The sequence below is a fragment of the Kogia breviceps genome, chromosome 10 (assembly GCF_026419965.1).
Source record: "Kogia breviceps isolate mKogBre1 chromosome 10, mKogBre1 haplotype 1, whole genome shotgun sequence".
NCBI classification, from domain to species: Eukaryota; Metazoa; Chordata; class Mammalia; order Artiodactyla; family Physeteridae; genus Kogia; species Kogia breviceps.
Window position 1 is genome coordinate 67523246 of NC_081319.1, and position 7371 is coordinate 67530616.

The following is a 7371-nucleotide window of genomic DNA, read 5'->3' on the forward strand; positions in this document are numbered from 1 at the left end:
GCAAAGACTTTGAGAACTGAATTAAGATGTAAACCTTTTAAAATTAGATGGCCGTCTTTTTCTTTATTGGCCAAAAAAACTGCATCCTTATGCCACTTATTCCAAAAAAAGGGCTTGTAGCAGCTTACAATTTAAAAAGAAGGAGGAGGAGGAGAAAGAGAAGAAGAGGGAGGAGAAAGGAAGGGGGAGGGGAGGGGGAGGGGGAGAGGGGGGAGAGGAGGGGGAGGGGAGGGGAGGAAGGAAGGAGAAGGAAGAGGGGGAGGGGGAGGAGGAGGAGAAGAGGAAGAAAATACTTAGAGCAAAGACAAAGTAAAGTTAAGAAATAAATAAAGCCAAGAGGTAAAAACAATATACAACGTGAATATCTCTTTTTAAAAAAGAAAAGTGATGTGCTGGAGCTGTCTTGCACAGTCTAACAAGAGCAGATTGTAAAACATTCAGGAATTTTGAGAGGCAACTGTTAACCATTGGTAGCTTGACATTGACCATGGTGGAAACATTTATACTACAGAAACCAGCAATGCTACACATCAGAACTTTTTTGGTTTTTTTCTCCAGAAAGCCAGTTTAACAGGCCACGTGTTGATCAGCCAGCTATCTATGGGTGAAAAACAACTGGCTCTGAGCTACAGGGTAGTGAAAGCAAAAAAGGAAATGAAATCAGGTACAAGATTTGAAAGATTCATTTGAAAAGCAAATCATCCAAAAACAACAACAAAATAGATATATATATAATAGATATATATATAGTTTTTCAAATCACATAGAACATTAACTGAAATAGAATATGCATCATGCCATAAAGAAAACGCCAATAAATTCCAAAGTATCAGTATCTTTGAAACTACTTTCAGCATCCATATTGTATTAAATTAGAACTTGATAACAAAAGGATACCTAAAATTCTGATGGTTTGCAAACTAAAAAAACTGAAAAACTAAAAAAACTAAAATAACAGATTTAAAAGGTACTCATAAAAGAAATTTACTCTGGGCTTCCCTGGTGGCACAGTGGTTGAGAGTTCGCCTGCCGATGCCGGGGACACGGTTCGTGTCCCGGTCCGGGAGGATCCTGCATGCCGCGGAGCGGCTGGGCCTGTGAGCCATGGCTGCTGAGCCTGCGCGTCCGGAGCCCGTGCTCCACAACGGGAGAGGTCACAACAGTGAGAGGCCCGCGTACTGCAAAAAAAAAAAAAAAAAAAGAAAAAGAAATTTACTCATTTAGAACCAGGTGGTAAAAATGTTACCTATCAGATTCTGCGGGACACAAAGGAATACTTAGAATTTTATAGCTTCAAATACATTTCTTAGAACAAAAAGAGTTTAAAATAAATGACTTAAAAATTCTCCTAAAATGTTGGAAAAAGAACAATTGAGCAAACCTAAAGAAATAAGGAAGGAAATTAATTTTCTACTGTTGTCTCATACTCACTGAATTAGCTACCTATTGCTGTGTAACAAATGACACCAAAATTTAGCAGCTTAAAATAACAACCATTTACAATTGGGCATTATTGGGACAATGGGAGAAGTTTAAATACGGACTGTGTATTTGATAATATTATATCCATGGTAAGTATCTTAGAGGAGATGATGTTATTCTGGTTTTGTAGGAGAAACATCCTTATTCTTTTTTTTTTTTTTTTTTTTTTTTTTTTTGCGGTATGCGGGCCTCTCACTGTTGTGGCCTCTCCCGTTGCGGAGCACAGGCTCCGGACGCACAGGCCCAGCGGCCATGGCTCACGGGCTTAGTTGCTCCGCGGCATGTGGGATCTTCCCGGACCAGGGCACGAACCCGTGTCTCCTGCATCGGCAGGCGGATTCTCAACCACTGCGCCACCAGGGAAGCCCAAAACATCCTTATTCTTAAAATACACATTCCAAACTATTTTAGGGTAAAATGTCATATGTCCACAAATTTTCTTAAATGGCTTAACAAAATAGATCCTCAATAGTAAATGGATACATAAAATGTAGCTTATTAATACAATAGAATACTGCAAAAGCAATGCATATTAATGAACTACTGATAATGCAACAAGATGGATAAATCACATAGAAATAATATCGAATAAAGAAGCCAGATGCACACAAAACTACACAATATATGTTCTGAAACAACCAGGTCCTACTGTATAGCACAGGGAACTATATTCAATATCCTGAGATAAACCATAATGGAAAAGAATATGAAAAAAATGTGTATAACTGAGTCACTTTGCTGTACAGCAGAAATTAACACAATATTGCAAATCAGCTATACTTCAATAAAATTAGAGAAAGAAAAAAAAACAATATAGGTTTCGGTTACCTATTGCTGTGGAGCAAACTGCCCCTAAACTTTGTGGCTTAAAACAAAAACAATCATTTCATGGTTTCTTGTTATTCTGGGGGTTAACTGAACTTGAAGAACCACTGATGTAGCCCATGAACCAAAGCACTTATCACGGCAGCCAATCCATACAACCCGACATTTCATGTAAGGACATTGGTTACCTGTCCCATCAGATTTGAACACCTTTAGAATACTGTAAAAAGTTCCCCAACTTTATGGGTCCTGCATCCCCATAGTACAATTCAGAAAACCCACTTCTCCCAGTCCTCTTGGAAGCCGGGGCACCAATATAGGACCTAAGTCCCACCTTTAAAAAAATCAAATTCATGCACCTGAGACTTCAGTTCACAGCTGAGCGACAGGAGGAAATGGGCATCTACCCTGCATTCAGTTCGCAGCAAAGGTGACAGGAAAAGCAACTGGCTTTGGGGGAAGCAGTGGTAAAAAAGGCTAAGTTCCTGCCACCAAAGCGGCTTCGAAGTGTCTTCAGTGGTGGTTGCAATAAAGTCTAATTCCTAATGACAGAGCAGAGTGACACCTGGAAGCAGCAGCACCTGGAAGCAGCAGTAAAGTGGTTTATGAGACCTGTTCTGGCTTGGTGGGGGGCGGTGGGGGGCAGTTATCTGTTTACGCGATGAGCCTACCATACGTTGGAGAAATGTATTTGTTAGATTTTTTTAAAGTGTTACCAAACATTAACGAGGGAACCAGGAAGAATACAAAAGACTAGATTCAAAGAGTATTTGCAAAACAAAGTTGCACATAGTCAGGGGAAATCGCTGTGTTAGAGATTCAAAATGATTAATGTACTACAAAGCAATAAAATCATAACCTTGGCATTATCTCCTTTACCAGAGAAAAAGCAAAGGCATCACACCTTATCAGCTTTCTACAGATTAACGTCTCATAGTACAGGGCCAGCCGGGTTCTTCTTTTCATTTCAAGTTACAATCCCTGAAACAGGATTATAATCAGGCAGGATTATAAGAAAATGTTCACATATATTAATCAAGAAAGCAGATTTTTGCCTTATTTCCAAACTTTGGAACATTTTCCCTACACGATTCCTACCCCTAAAGTAATGAACTGACCAAATAAGATTTCCCAGAAATATTCTAATTCAATATCCTTAATTTGACAGGCTCTTTTATTTGGCCTGTTTTAGGATTAAGATGTGAAGACCTCCTTGTCATGTAGTTAACAGAACAAAGGTCTTAATTATATTAACGGTTCACATCCTTCTAGAAGGCTTTAGCCCATAAGGTCATAGTTTTAATTACTACTATGATAACCAGAAATAATTTTATTGCCATGCAAGAGCTTACTTATCCCAAGAACTCTCCCCAACTCACCATCTCAGAGCTTCATTTGTAGGGCCTTTCACTGAGAATGAAATCCCATTTTCTCTGAGATGCTCAAAGTTCATCAGTGATTCTGGCTCATCAGAAATTAACATCCTTTTCCACCTGTCGCGTGGGGACAATAAACTAGAAACCAGTGTGCTCAGAGGATTTTGTAGGCCTTGTTTCCACATACAAACTGCAGTCCTTTCTCTTATTAGAGAAATTAATGAGATTAATGAAATGAGATTTTCCTTTTTATGTGACATTTCTGGCAAGCTCAGGGATCCAAATTTGGAGCTGTGAACCACTGCATATCACTACATTGCCATAAAAACATAAAGCAACCCACAAAAGCACTTTGAACACTATTTGCAGAGAAGAACTATATACCAAATTTTCTATAGAATTATCATATATTCCACCAGTGATGCTGACTCCAAAAATATTTGATTGTCTATGGTAGCTATAAAAAGCAAAATTTGACTCACTGTCCTTTAACAAAGGATAGTTGAGATTTTTCTAAGCTTAAAAATTGTGAAAGCATTTGTCAGAATTCCAATGAGGAATAGGGTCATCGTTATTCTTCCTGAGTAGCTATACTTTGCAGTCTATATTAAGATTTACTATAGGATATTTTTTCCTGAATTCTGTGGTTCCAATGGAACAAGACATCATTCAAAGAACACTGGGTTTTATTTTCCATAAGCATAGGTTAACCTGAGGATTACAGATAGATAGGAAGAAAATAAAATGTTCTGCTTACATGCTCATCAGAAAATAGAACATTTAAAACAATGTTCTGAAATAAACCACCATAATTAAATATTGGTTAACAGTTTCATTCAGTCTTATTTCCTCTCCCACTGATCTAGGGCTAGCAGACTATTTGATGAATTCTCTGCTTCTGTACTAAAATAGTCCTATAAGTTCCAATTTTTAAGTCCCCTGATACAGTTTGACAGGTGTCAATAGGTGACCATATCAGCTCAAACTGTTAAATTTGTTCTCATAATTCTATTCTCTGCAATAGCAAGAATCAAGAAATCCTGGTCGTCATTTCCACTGAGCCCCTGAGATTGTCCTTTTCTGTTGTTTCTCTCAGAAGACCCAATTTTTGGTGATAGCTTCTAGCAGAGGGCTTCTTCAAGTATGAGAGAAAAACAGAAAACATCTGTTTGGCCAGATGGCGCAGTGTAATTTATCACAGTAGCCAACAATATCAGAATAGAGGAGTAGAATCTAGAAATCTCACAATTTCACAAAGACTTATGAGTCATTACTCTGAAGGTAAGTACACGTTCTACACAGTGAGGGGCTTTGGCAACTTTCCGTGTTCTTCTAATTCAGCCTGTAAAGTGCGGACTAGGATTCCTACTGATTGACAAGGGTATTTTAAACCCAGAAATAAAACCTTCTTTAAAATAAATGTATTAAAATCACCCCAGACTTGGAATACGAACAAGAGTATCCGTTTACCCTTCCTGAAACATCTACAGTCATTACGACACACATTCGCAATATTTTTACCTGGACAAGATAAATAAAGGAAAGGTTGAGCTCCAGTGTTTTGTCAGCTTTTTCAGCATTGTGGGGTTGATACACAGTGTAGCTCTTTTGAGAGTATAGAATTAATTTAAAGTATACAAAGCATGCAAAATGCACCTAATCAACTTCTGGCCTCCTGCGTTTCATATTGTGACAGATTAAGGTTTGGGGGCCACCTAGTGGTCAAATGGGTAGTGACTACCTAGTGGGAAAAAGGGTTTTTTTAGAGTACAGTAAAAGCTTGACAGTTTTAATATTTTCAGTTAAGAGTTTAGGCTTCAGGAAGGCAACAACAACAAAAAAGAATTGTCAGAGGAAACTGGCCACTTAATTAATATAAGTGGACAGGTACCTAAGAGTGGTCAATTGTTAAAGTTTTTGCTATCCCAATAACCAGTGATAAGAAAACATTTTAAAATAAATAAAGAAGGTAACATAATAATTATAGAAGCTGTAGGTCTCTCATGATTCAAAGGGTTTTTGTTATTTGTTTTAAAAATACTTAAGGCCATGAAAATATCAGCAAAAGCACTCAAATTTATCAGGATACTGAGTGAGAGTATTCTGAGAGAAAATATCTGCTTGCTGAGCTGATTACACTTGAGGAAATAAAAACTTTTTCTATCTCTTTTTAAGAATACAATGAATATTCCAAGATCAAATTTGAACAAGTCCTCTCTTTTTTTGCTTATTAATTTTAATTCATTATTATGTGTGTGTTTCAAATATGTGTATAGTTAGATGACAATATTATTTAAAGCTTTCAACTTCAGCTTTAAAATATAATTATTCTTATTAATACAATACACTAATGTGTATACCACATTGAATTTACCATCTTTTCTTATTGAAGTATAGTTGATTTACAATGTTGTGTTAGTTTCAGGTATACAGCAAAGTGATTCAGTTTTATATATATATGTAAATATATATATATATTCCTTTTCAGCTTCTTTTCCCATATAGGTTATTACAAAATATTGAGTATAGTTCCTTGTGCTACACAGTAGGTGCTTGTTGGTTATCTATTTTAAATATAGTACTGTATGTATATGTTACACCCAAATTCCTAATTTATCCCTCCCCCCAACCTTTCCCCTTTGGTAACCATAAAAGTTTGTTTTCTATATCTGTGAGTCTGTTTTGTAAATAAGTTCATTTGTATCTTTTTTTTAGATTCCACATATAAGTGATATCATATGATATTTGTCTTTCTCTGTCTGACTTACTTCACTTAGTATGATAATCTCTAGGTTCACCCATGTTGCTGCAAATGGCATTATTTCATTCTTTTTTATGGCTGAGTAATATTCCATTGTGTAAAATATATATATACCACATCTTCTTTATCCATTCATCTGTCAATGGACTTGAGTTTACCATCTTAATTTCAGTTTTGCAAAAAGCAAATATGGACAAGAGTATATACATAAAAGCTGATTTAGTATTTTTTGGTGATTCAGTATTTTTTTTCTTTGTCTCTGTGAATTATTATTTCTTTTAAGAATGTTGCAGGTGGGGCTTCCCTGGTGGCTCAGTGGTTAAGAATCCACCTTCCAATGCAGGTGACACAGGTTCGAGCCCTGGTTCGGGAAAATCCCACAGGCCGCGGAGCAACTAAGCCTGTGCTCCACAACTACTGAGCCTGAGCTCTAGAGCCTGAGCTCATTGCAACTAGGGAAAGCCTGCGTGCAGCAAAAAAGATCCAAAGCAGCCAAAAGTAAATAAATTAATTAAAATTTAAAAAAAATTTTTAAAGAATGTTGCAGGTAATCAAAAGTCATTTCTTACTTAACTCAATTTAAATTAGTCCAAACTTATAAAATCATTAGGGTGAGACTACGAAGTTGAACATAATAACCACTATAGACCTTAGAAGTTTTTCAGAGGTGAAATTTTTAATTTTTACTGAGAAAGTAAGTGGAGTAACTAAGTCAATGATTTGCAACATTGTCTAAAGATCACAAGAGCTAATAGTTTACAAAATAAAAGCATGTTCTGTGTTAATTAGATTAAATACATATGTTTACATTTAGGTTTTCTTCCCAGAAATTAAGACAGCAAAATGAGGGGCTTCCCTGATGGTCCAGTGGTTAAGACTCTGTGCTTCCACTGCCGGGGGCACGGGTTTGATCCCTGGTCAGGGACC